The sequence below is a fragment of the Myxocyprinus asiaticus genome, chromosome 19, assembly GCF_019703515.2.
Source record: "Myxocyprinus asiaticus isolate MX2 ecotype Aquarium Trade chromosome 19, UBuf_Myxa_2, whole genome shotgun sequence".
NCBI classification, from domain to species: Eukaryota; Metazoa; Chordata; class Actinopteri; order Cypriniformes; family Catostomidae; genus Myxocyprinus; species Myxocyprinus asiaticus.
The window spans coordinates 22,143,363-22,156,654 of record NC_059362.1 but is presented as its reverse complement, the minus strand read 5'-3'; the positions used below and the strand labels follow the sequence as shown (position 1 = coordinate 22,156,654).

Here is a 13,292-nt window from a genome sequence, read left to right as displayed (position 1 = left end):
ATTTTAAAGGAATTGAATAAAAAACAATTTAAAAAGAATGAATGCATGTTTTACACGTTTTTTTCCAATAATGAACACAAGGGAGAATGAGATTTAATCACTTTCATTGTTATCCACCTTTATATTTTTATTTTATATACAATGATTCATAGTAGTTTAATAAATCATAATTTACCTTCATTTATTTTTACAAAAAAAAAAAAAAAAAATTTGTAAATAAACAAGGTGAGCAAAAACTACTTTGCTTATTTTTTGCAACCAAGTTGAATATTGCATAATACAAAATGTAGCTACTAACAATGCTAATTTAATATCTTTATGGCAGTGGTTTCACTCCCTCACACAGCGATTATGATTCACACCAACAAGGAGGTCACTCTTTAAATCATGATTCACATTTTCAATTCATGAGTTCATAACATCTGCATGGAAGTGAAAGCTAGCAAAATTCTTGGGATATTACCATCTTTATTCAAATTACTTTAACCAGGAAATAACATTAACAAGGAACGGAAGAAATTGCACATTAAGTATTAGGGATATCATATTTTCAAAGTCAACTAGTCTGTGTGTTTCCTGAGCAACTAGTTGACTGATCAGTCTAAAGGAAGCCTTGTTTCATTATTAGGTTAGTTTCAAGTTCAGTAGCATCAGGCGTGTTTCTTAGCCTTTGTTCACACCACAAGAAAGATTTTTTAGACTGACTGTTCAAACTGCAGGTTATATGTGGACAGCTGTGATTTGTTTTCTGTTCAGACGCAAGTCGCTTTTGCTAGTACATTCACCTTAGTTGTTATAGTAATGATGCAAACTTGCATAGTCACCATGTGTGAGAGTTAAATATGTTTTCATAAGGGCAGACAACGGCTTAAAAAATGAGAGAGCCTGTATTTTAGCAGGTAGCCAAGCGCCCTGTGGTGGCTTGCAGCCGGTGTGTGGCCGCACCTTAGCTCATCTCTTTTGGTGAGTAAAGCCAAGGTTTGCAATACTTTGACTGCCCTGTAACACATGCATGACACATGGGTACATTCCATTGAGAAGTGTTCATCCCAATGCCCTATTCCCCTCATAGACTTTACCTTCCACTGCCTAAAGGCTGAAAGGTGTAATAAAACGGTCATTCTGAACACCCTTTTTAATTAATTTTTAATTGAAAATATTCTTGTAACGATCCTACAGCGTGGTCATCATTATTGGTTTCCCTTCAAAGTGCCCTGTGAAGGCATCATTTAAGCCGTTTGGAAAGCAGTACGTCTTCTCGACGAAAAAACCCTTCGCGCACAATGAATGATGAAAAAAACACATAAAAATCTGATCTGACCATTCAGACTGAGACGCATTAAGAAAAATCTGATTTTTATCGGATTCCAAACCACCTACGAACGTGGTTTGGATCAGGCTTGTAAAAATCAGATTTTTTCTGTTTTTGTTCTGTTCCTAAACAGATTTGAATCAGATAGGCAAAAAAATCTGAATTTTTCTGCCTGTGTGAACAAAGCCTTGGGGGTCATATACAAGACGCATTCTTGCGTTGAAGAACAAATAGAAAGAGCCCAACAGTTGGGTGCGAGGTGATTGTCCAATGAGGAGTGTTCCACAACTGCTATCGAGTCTTTCAAATATGAATAAAGCGTATAAAGGTTTTGAGTTATTTTCAGGTATTAGTTTCATTAACATAATCACCAGCCAGGCAGAGAGAGACAATGCGCGCATTAAGGCCCAGATATACTTCATCGAAATTGAAGAACCCGTTGTATGATGTCATTTAGAACAAAATCTGGCCAATTAAAACAAAATCTGGCCAAAAAGACGGTGTTTTGCATTCGTTTTGGTGGTTCGGAACAGCTCGCCTGGGCGAACATTTAGGAAAACTTCTAACCAGCTGCTAAACACCTTCTTACTGTCATTGGTCCATGTCATCAGTAGGTGTGACCTGAAGCTTTACCTACTACTTTGTTTACGTTTTTCAGTCAGTATTCAACGTGAATACACTGGCCTGCAAGACCATGTCATGCGATTTTTTTTGTTTAATTAGTCTACAAAAGGAATCAAATCTATTCAAACACTCTCAAGTGCCCATTGACTCATGTGCCATCTGCAGCGAAAGCCATTCACACATCTGCCCAAAGTAAGATATGCATCATTCTTTTGTCTGTATTTGGCCAAACATTACTCTTTTATACTACTCTTTTATACACCCATCTTTACAGTTGTATAAATGACAATAACCTAGTGTTATCGGTGCATATTATGGCTGTGTATAGTGTGTTAGCACATTAGCGTCATGAACTCAGAATCTAAAAAAACAATTATACATTTTCTACTGCATATATATTACTTTAAATCATCATCGAGTTATTAAAACAACTTCTTTTACTGACCTTATTTAAATTGTACTCATAGAATGAGGCATAAAGTCATTGATAACACATTTTGATGTCACGTTAGTTTAGGTTTTACATGTAGTCTTCAGCATAATCATATTTAAATGCTCCTCTAAACGCCTCCCACAGCAGTGTAGTTGTATTTATACCTTTGCTCGGCTGTTTAGAAATTATTTTTACCCCTGAACGAAGAATGAAGATGAACTTCTCAGGAAGTATATAGGGGCCTTTAGCATCTGCCAAAGATGCTGTAGATGGTCGTTAATCACTTGACTGTCTATTTCCCTCTAAAGCGTAATGACAAGCACGCCATACAGCCGCTCTTAGCTTGCTTAGAAGAACTTAAATCATGGCTTGCACACAATTTTTTAAACCTTAACGAGAGAAAAACTGAAATTATTTTGTTTGTACCCAATGAAAAAAGCTATCTTGACCTTGACCTAGGCTCTCTTGCCCCATACGGTACTTTGTGTGCTAGGAAATTAGGTGTACTGTTTGACAGTAGCCTAAAATTTGATAAAAAAATAAGCACTGTAGTTAAATCGTGTTTTTATCATCTTCGTCTACTGACGAAAGTTAAGTCCTTCCTGTCCATGAGCAATTTGTTTCATCGCGTTTGGATTATTGTCACTCGCTTTATTTTGGAATCTCCCATTCTTCTCTTTGCCGTCTTCGATTAGTCCAAAACGCGGCTGCCAGACTCTTAAAGGGGAAACGTAAATTTGACCACATTGCACCAGTCCTGATTTCACTGCACTGGCTCCCCATCAAATATAGGATTGATTTAAAAAATTTACTATTTGTGTTCAAATCCCTAAACAATCTGGCCCAACAATATCTTTCTGAGCTGTTGCACTCTCACAGACCATCTAGATCTCTTAGATCTAGTGGTCTTGACATGCTTACTATCCCTAGAACCAGACTTAATAACAGAGGAAACCGTGCATTTGCAATCGCCGGTCCCAAGCTCTGGAACAGTCTCCCGACTCATATTAGAACTGCCCCTTCTATTTCGTTTTTAAAACTTGACTTAAAACTCATCTAATTTCTTTGGCTTTTAACCTTCCTTGAATCTTCTCTGTTCCCTGTGAGTGCACCTTAATGTTTGCTTGTTTGGTTTGTATACTTTTTACTGTACAGCACTTTGGTCAACCTTGGTTGTTTTTAAATGTGCTATATAAATAAATATTGATTGATTGACTCCCTGCTGAGTTAATGATTCCAGCAACCGAAAAAAGATCCAACAAGTTAGAAAAAAGAATCACTCTATCGCCGAGGTGGAATCTTGAGTTCTCCTCAAGTGACCAATGAGCTTCTTCTTTTACTGAAGAAATGACAAGACATCAAGCTGATCTGAACGTCTTCATTGCACTTAGCTGCATATCATCACAAACGCTGATTGTAATCCATTTGATTCTGTCACCAAGCGTTCCTGGGTATCCCCATAAAAATTACTAATGAAATCAGAAAGCGGAGGCATGACAGTCTGTTTTTACTGAACGTTTTAATTTCTTACGCACATGGGCATATGTGTTCTACAGAGAGCCTCGAAGGGGATAAATACACAATCACAAACTTTCACAAGGTAAGGTTTCTCCATGTATCGCTTCCTAAATCACTCTTTTACAATTGTTTATGCTCACGCAGTACTCCTGATACCCATCCTAAGGTAAGACGGTGCCTCTCTAGGGGTTTGGTGCCCTAAGTAGACTGCATAATCTGCATATAGGGAGTAGTGGCCCTGGGTCTAAATAAAAAAAAAAAAGAATCAACATAAAATAGTCACTAATCGACTAGTGGTTGTTGGATGACTAGTCGACGATCGGGACTCTAGCAAGTAATTTTAATCTGTTTTTCAACCAAACTGGGTTTACTGTTAGCATTCTCTCAATATTTAATACCATGCTTTTGATATACTACACATTGCACAGCACTCTGAAGCAGCATCCAGTGTGGAACGCAAAGCCTGAGAGTGTAGAGTGAGCAGATGGAGGCATGCGTGTGGGTTTGGGTGGAGTGGGTGGATGTTGAGAGCTCTGGGCATCCACAAAGACTCATCACTCCAACCCACACTCCCACAATGCAGTGATATGTCCCTCTGGCCACAAGGCTGGTGCCCAGCATCAGCCAGGCCCTAGTGTCCCTCTGAGGCTGCCATACCGCACCAAAATTAGCTCTGATTTCATCCCAAAAAGTACAGGGACGGAAATTTTGGATAATTATTGGAAAAAAATAAAATGCCAAGGAATTCTAGCCTGCTTTTGGATCACTTTATGTATAAAAATACCATGAGTGGAAATTTCACTTTTCTGACCAATTACAGATCGGAAATTAATATAATGCATCAGTTACCAGGGAATGGAAAGCAATGTAAAGCTCTCAGTACAGTGTTACTGTCACCTGCCATCAAAAATAAAACAACAAAGTTTAATGGAAAATATTTCATATCATTCCAATTTGCCTCTGACTAACATACAGTAAGAAGATCGGTTATGGCCACTAGGCATTTGAAGTGCTCAAAATGGAAAGTTAATTTTCATTAAAGGGGCATGTTTGTTTTGCCATCTATGTGGGCTGAACAGAATGTCATTTGGCAAGCAGAAAAGAGAATCTCAGAGAGTCTTATGAAATGGTGGCATGCAACAGAAAAGAGCTCAGCTGGCCCCTTTACCTAAAATCATTCTCGAATGGAAAGCCAACATCAGAGAACTGTTGGTTTACAACCTAAAAGCATAAAAAGACGTAAAGTTTTAAAACCACCCATAAATATCCCACAAATAACGATGGCAACAAGTGAGCAAAGTACACAATCAAATGCATCTATAAATAAACTGAAGGCCCATGCATGCCAGGGTTGAGAGGCTGACGTTCTCTAGTAGTTGTGTGTGTGCATTAGTCATGAAATTTAAAAGGTTTTAACTTAATTTTTAATTTAGGGAGGCCAATAAAAAAACACTATGCTGTTTAGAATTTAAAAGTAGTGGTCGACCGATATGGGTTTTTTAATGGCTGATGCCAATATTGGAAGAACAGGGTGGCCAATAGGCCGATACAATGCCGATATATCACACAATTTAATATACTATAACATAAACATAAAATTGCTAAAAAATAAATAAACTCTTATTAAGCACTATATTTACTACATTTTACACAAAACTTTAACTTTGTTAAAAAAAAAAAAAAAAAAAGAATCTTTAAAAAAATAAGATTCTATTTTAAATTGTAGATAGCAGTTTCTTCTAATTTCTGTTTAGTCATCAAATTTTAGTAATTTATTTGCACATATAGAAACTGATAATATATTAGGAAGAAGGATATAACAGTACACACAGTAGTCCAGCAACCATGGATGGCATGTGCACATTAGAAATTGCATTTTCTCAGAAAAGACTGAATCAAGCCCATTGTACATACAGCGCATAGTGAAAATGACATTTATTCATAGCGCACGTGAAGCGTTTTTACTTTGAAGTTGCATCTGCATGCTAGTGTGGATCCAGCATGATCAGCAGTCTCCTGACAGTTTAAACGGGCTGAATAACCTGCATGGATTGTCACGAACTGACTAGGGTTGCGTGGTATACAGGTACTAATGAAATATCGCGATACCAAAAAAATTAAAACGGTACAATATCATCATGTTGTTAATTTCAGTACCATATTAAAGTATACTGCCATTAGCAAAATGTAATGTAATGTGAGAATTTTGAGATGAAATTTGAGATTTGAAAATGTGATAATTGCCTTAAAAAATATTGTGATAACCGATTACATCGTCAACACCCCTGCTGAGGGTCGGTGAATTTTTTGGCTTTATTGATTTTGCTTCAAAAATTTAAAGAGCACCTATTATGGTTTTTAAACATGCCCAATCTTGTTTTAAAGGTCTCATACAATAGATTTACATGCATCCAAGGTCAAAAAATTTGCTCATAATTTAAATTGCAGCATTACTTTTTTTTCCCAGTGTCAAAAATGATTCGTTCAATGATCCGTTCTAAAGGATTCATTCTAAACTCCTCCTTTCAGAGAGCCTACTCTGCTCTGATTGGTCAGATGTCCCAGTCTGTTGTGATTGGTCTATCACTTAGTGTAGTGTTTGAGGGCGGGTCAAAGCTATTCACGAGCAGCCAATGAAGACCAGAGGCAGGTTTTTTGTTACCAAATTACGTAGGTTAGTACAGGAAGTACGTCTGGAATTACTAACGACTTGTTTCAGGTGTTCAGAATCGGTTCTTTCTTTTGGGAGTCAATAACTCCATTTGTCGTGCACTTTGATTTTTGAAACTTTTTTACATTCACAAACAGCTATATAACACACTTCATGAAAGGTAATATTTGAAAAACCATAATAGGTGCTCTTTAATTCATTTATTGAAACACGAAAAACATAAACAAAAGACATTTCTAAATTCAAATTGCACTTTAAACGATAAAAGCAATAAAATAACAAAGTGATCAAAAAATCTTATTTAACCACCTCCCCAAATACAAACATTTACCCTCTCCAACGGCTCCATTTGCCATCACGCAAACATCCATCAACACAGATGGAAAATTACTAATAGCCTACAGATTAAGAACTAAAGTCAATTTTAAATGTAAAGACAATAATAATCAAAATAAATAAGCCTCATAAATAAAATCCCTTGTGTTCCCATAAAAATGCTGCCAAATGTGTGTTCTTATCTAATTTGTGTTTGTATTGCGTTTTGGTAATACAGATAATGCTGCCTAAAGAAAAGAAAATAAAACTAAATTTTAGGTTCAAGGTGAACATGTCTTGCATTACTTTATGATTTAATCACTTTCGTCTTTGTTTATTTAATACAAAGATATATATTACTGAACCTGCAGAGATGCGTTCACAATGCATGTCAAATGAGTGGAAAAACACGAACTAAACACACAGCACCTCCTGAGATGATTGCCAATAATTTGCAGCATTCTCACAGATGACATTATTCTTGCAAATAGTTTTCAGACAAATGAAATAGAGAAAAAAAGAGTGAAAACTCTACATGCACTTGTTCCACATGACAGGCATGTGCTGCACGCCTCTGAACAAACAGCGAATCAGGTGAATTTTTTTGCTTTATTGATTTTGCTTTAAAAAGGTAATTCATTTATTGAAACACGAAAAACATAAACAAAAGACATTTCTAAATTCAAACTGCACTTTAAACCAAATGAAAAAAGCAATAAAACAATGAAGAGATAAAAAAATCTTATTTAACCACCTCCCCAAATCCAAACATTTACCGTCTCCAACGGCTCCATTTGCATCACGGAATCCACAATGTATGCCAACCACAAGAAATGAAGTGAATTAAACTCACAGCACCCCCCGAGATGATCAGAGATCATTTTCAGCATTCTCATAGATGACATTATTCTTGCAAACAGTTTTCAGACAAATGACACAGGAAAAATGAGTGAAAACTCTTTACATGCGCTTGTTCCACGAGACAGACTTGCGCTGCACACCGACATGCGCTTGTTCCACGAGACAGCCTCGTGCAGCACGCCTCTGAACAAACAGCGAATCAGACACAAACACTGATACTTTTCTTTTGTCTGTTCTTAAAAATATAATAAAGTGTGTTTCTTCAAGCGCATGTCTTTGTGACTAACAGCATTTCTTGTCATGTGTCACTCCGAGACAGGTCGCCCATCTGTTGCAGGTAGATGAGCAAAATTACCCGTGCATGAAATATATTTGGACGAGGAACGTGCAAACTGGATTCAACCTTGTCACATTTGGCGGGGTGCTAGTTTCACACCCTGGCCACTATTTAATATATTTTGTGACTTCCCAGATCCATGGTTTTACCATTTGTCGATCATCTGTTCGCAATCGGCATCGGGATCTTTGTAAGACATCGTCGATATCCGATTACATCATCCTATCACCCAGCCCTGTCTGCCCTGTCATCTCCTTCACACACACACACACACACACAGGCATGCACATGAACGCACACACACACAAACACAACACACACTACTAATGCTTGATTTTCATGCAGTGTGTCCAATAGTATCCATCAGCAGAGCCACAGATCAGTGTGTTTAGTGTATAAACGGCTGTGAACTCTCAAATGAACACTTTCTCTGTTGCAGCTCAGAGATTTCAGCTCACGAGTTGCGTGAAGGTTGATATAACGAACGAACTCTTCACATACAGGAAGAACTTCAAAGATCTTTCAAAATAAAAGTCCCACTGAAATGAGAGCTCTATTCAACTGATTGCGTGAAATTGAAGACATTACGACGAAAAATATTAGAACTGTATAAAAGTGTAAAATTCAAAGCAGTCACAATAATACTCATAGTAACAATAATATAATATTAAATGGTTATATTATTAGTATTATTATCTGTAAGCAATATCACAGCAAGTGTACTGAATATCAGCATGTTGTGATTCAGCCATGGCAGCCTTTTGCCTCAGATAATCAGATTGTTTTCATTTAATGTTTCATTAATACTGTAAAGCTCTCTTGTGCATCTTTTTTATCAAAAAATAATATATAGTGTTGAAAAGTATTATATTTTCATTTGATTAAAGCTGTGAAGTATGTATTTGATTAAACACAATTTGATCATAACATTTAATTAAAACATTTAACATGCAATCCAGAAAAATGTAAACAGAAAAGGCATAATTTGTATCTATAAGACTTTATGCAGTTCTTTTTGTCAATAATTTTCTATGTAATTTCATCAAAAATCTAAGTATCGAGTTAGTATCCATACCGAGGTACGAGGGCTGGTATCGTACCAAAGCCAAAATTTTGGTATCGGAGCAACCCTCGAACTGACCATCATGATTTGTGAATTAGAGGAACTTTTGGTCCTGATCCTGAAGTTTTGATTCTGGCTGATTGGATATGCGCTTCAGAGGAAGATATTAGATGAGCTCTTGATGGGAAGAAACAGCTGGATTTTCGTGAGGTTTGTGAATTACATCTGTTTAAACGAGATATTTGCAGACAATATATGATGTGTGTTTCATTGATGTTTGTCTTTTTATCATTAGACAAGACAGTGAAAATTTACAGGGAACTGTTGAGGAGAGAGAGGGAGAGTGAAACACACGAGCACTTTAACTTTATGAGCTCAGGCGCGTCTATGGCGGCACTGATAAACGGACCGTTTAAATTAGACTGTGTTGCACGCCGGTCTATTATTGTAGTGACACAATGGCATGTGACAAAAAACTAACTGTGATTGGTCATTTACATGTCTCAGACACTTGATATGCTAGCAGGTGATTCTCAGCACCCTTGTGGCCCTAAGAAAAAAAAAACGGCCTAACTGGAAAATGTATCGTCCGATTAAAAGTATCGGGTGATTTATCGGACTCTGTGATATATATCGGTTGATCAATAATTTTAATGAAGGTGAAAAACAACCTGTTTTTATAGTGTCTATTTATAGGGATTATATAGGCATTTCATGTATTTACGGAGTGTTATTCATAACTCACGTGTTCACGTGGGATTTTTAGATAAGACATTTTGGGTGACGAACCAATCTTATCCAGACTTAACCTAAAGCTAATGGAGGCCAGGCTTTATTTTACAGTGTTAACGTTAATGTATTTACATAAGTAATTAATGAGTAATAACAATTAACTACCAAAACTTAATGTGTAATTACTATGTTAATTTCTGTTATAACAATGGTAATAATACTATTAACATGTATTCACCTATGTGTGACACGTAAAATACATTTTATTTTAGTGGACACAGTAAAACAAACAAATTAGCCTACCCTTTTGGACATTAAAGCCGAAAAACACTAGAGTTAATTAGTTTTAGTTGTGTGCGGCCATAAGTGGTAAAGACACACTGTGTCTCAAAACCTAGTGAGCTGCTTATCAAGACAACATTTAAGCATCACCCTAAGCATTTCCAAAATACTGCATGCTATAGTGGTGCACAAAAATACTAAGTAGGCAGCTTACTCAGGTTTTTGAGCCACAGACGCACTGTGAACATCAGCAAGGCGTTTTTATAGCAAATAAAATTTATATTCGCTTAAAGATCGATCTGATACACCAATATAGCTATGTATATGTAAAATAAAACCAAAAAAATCCGTTCCAACAACAACTGAAGAGATTCAGCTTCAACGCCTAATTCACTCTGAAACCGTAACATCTCTTACGTGCTGTCAGTCGATATGTAGGTTTTACCTTTCTCTTTAAGTAAAATCCCAAACCTTTAAATAAACACATACACAAGCAAAAAAAAAAAAAGGTGCACTTCCACTCGTTTATTTGAAAACCGGTGTCATCTTATTTTTTCGCTTCAGTCACCACTCGCATAACAATTAAACAGACCCAGGAGATGCAATATATATGTCAAGATCTCCGGCTAAACAGCGTCTGCCAGAAATCATGTCAACTAATTCTGTGTTTGGCGATTAGTAAAAGACAGTATATATTCAGTCGAGTTTGCTACAGGTTGCTGTGCTAGAGCCGCGATAAAATGGTCGGGTTAAATTGGATTTAATTCCCATCTTCACAGTCGCAATCCCAGCGAAAGCGCCCGGTTGCATGAAAAAAAAAGAAGAAAAAAAAGGCTAATTTAGGATCACACTCTGACATTTGTGCAACTTTTCAGAGCCATTTATTCTATCGATATGCTTTATGAAATACAGTTAATATATGACCTGAAGAAGCGCGAGTTTACAGTCAGACAAACGCGCGTCATCGATACAAGGGGTAACAAATATAGTAACAAAGTTTAAAACGCGAACCCACAACTATATACTGCACCGACAAAATCATGTAAGGCACGAGAGATGTGCGGGTTTTAAATCGGTCGCAAACATTTGGCAGAGCAACATCGTACACTCCCCTTGTCTCACTAGGGTAGAACAAATGTGGGTCACCGGGCCTTCGGATTCTTCCCAGGCTAGCATTAAACACACACACACACACACACACACACACACACACACACATACACATACACCACACACCACCGTATTTAATCGCAAGTACACTGCTATCAAATCTGAAACAAATATGACACTAGAGCTGCGCTGCTCTTTCTCAAAATAATGCTATCTTTCAAGCACGCTTGTGTCCTTACCTTGTCTATTTGCCGTCCAGAAGGGAGATTTTCTAGCTTCTTGTTTTGGTTGAGACGGCAGTGTAGGATTGAACTAGAGTTGGACAAATAGCAGGGCCTACCCCAGGATTCCCACGCGCATGCGCAGTACAGAATCCCACACAATCTGGCAACACAACACAAAACTGAGTGCTACAGACTGCTAGCATGCGAGCATGCTTGAGTGGTGTAAAGTGAAGGGTACCAGAATAATGTTTTTCCTTTGAAAGGAACATTTCAAATGTGAGGCAAAGAAAGATTAAAAACAGCCATTTATAATTTTAATTAAGATTTCTCTGTAGCCTAAAACGAATCATGTAAAATGCATGAAATACATCAATCAACTGAATTTATTTTCTATAGTGCCCTTTTGGACTATTATTATTATTATTATTATTATTATTATTATTATTATTATTATTATTGGCAATATTTTTTCAGGAAATGCACAAGCCCGTTTAGCTCTAAGTTCTCCCATTCCTCTGCTTCGGAAATGATGTTTTAAAGTTTTAATAGCTTCAAACTGTCAATACCTTGCTATCTTTTAATGGTTGCGTTTCGGTGTGAATGTTATGGTTATAAAAACGTTTCTAATCTTTGACCCGCATGTTTCCCTTTTTCTTTTGGCGGAATGCCAAATAGGTCAAAAACGCAGGACAACCAACCTTGAAAATGAGAGTGCGCGCGAAATGCGTAAAGTGTGACGTGTTAAATGACAGCTCTCTTGTCCAATAAAAAGATGGTGCGAGTGCGCGCACTCTATTTCTATTAAGGTAAAATAATTGTGCAAGACAAATAATGTCAAAAAAGTTAAATGAATATTTAAGATTGTGGTAGAAAGAAAGTTGTTTTAAACGTAGACCCAAGGGTCATTTACAATATTCATTTTCCAAAGGTTTATTAATTAGGATATTTGCATTGTGTCCAGAGTACACTAATTCTCTTGGGAAAAATATGTGGGAAATCAGTGGGAAACCGTGCACGCAAGTATTACTGAATGATGATGCGGTTGACCTATTACATTTTTAAAAAACTAATCTCGCATATCTTATCTGATGTTGGGCCTACTTGTGAAAATTCCGCACAGATGTGTTTTGCAGGGTCTTTTGTAATTCTGTAGATTAAAAGTCGTTCACTGATATAATCGTTAACGTTGATGAAATTTAGCGAAAATTAACCGAATATATGATAGTTAAACAATTTATTTCTCATGAATTTCTTTTTTTCTTTCTTTTTTCTTTTTTTTTTTTTTTTTTACCTTAGAATAAGGATAAATTGTTATTTTATACACAGATTATATACTTTAAGAATTAATGAACAAGATTCGGGGGAATTAATTAAGCGGAACTACTTTGTCAAGCGGAACAGGCAGGAGTGTTGTGAGTGTGAATGTTTATCAGACATGTATGTTCCATATGAGACCATATGCTATTTATACCATATTTACATGAATGTACGTATAAAAAAAAAAAAAAAAAGTGTAACTAAAGACTAACTCTAACTACTGGGTATTAAATAATTATATACATGTCCTTACAATACAAACTCTACCTTTACTGTATTTGTATTTAATCATTAATTAGGATCTGTTCAATTTTTGATTAATTTCGTTATGTCTAATTAAAAAAAAATAACCAGCAAAAATGTGATTATATTTAAAAGCCTTTAAGGACTTAAAGATGGATGGATCTAGATCCATACACGAAGGTCCGTACATAGGGTTGGGGAGTAACGGAATACATGTAACGGGATTACATATTTAAAATATAAAATATAA

The 13,292-nt window shown here is 36.4% G+C and overlaps 1 protein-coding gene across 1 annotated transcript in view; it reads right to left on the bottom strand.

The window, feature by feature from the left end:
• The window catches only part of LOC127409862 (circadian locomoter output cycles protein kaput-like), an 88,630-nt gene extending 76,553 nt beyond the window's left edge, over positions 1-12,077 (bottom strand). Inside the window, exons 1-3 of the mRNA XM_051644771.1 lie at positions 12,049-12,077; positions 11,498-11,642; positions 9,213-9,359 (exon numbers count right to left, since the gene is read on the bottom strand). The gene's annotated coding sequence lies outside the window, so the exon portion shown is untranslated. The remainder of the gene's footprint in view (positions 1-9,212; positions 9,360-11,497; positions 11,643-12,048) is intronic.
• Between the last annotated feature and the right edge of the window lie 1,215 nt (positions 12,078-13,292).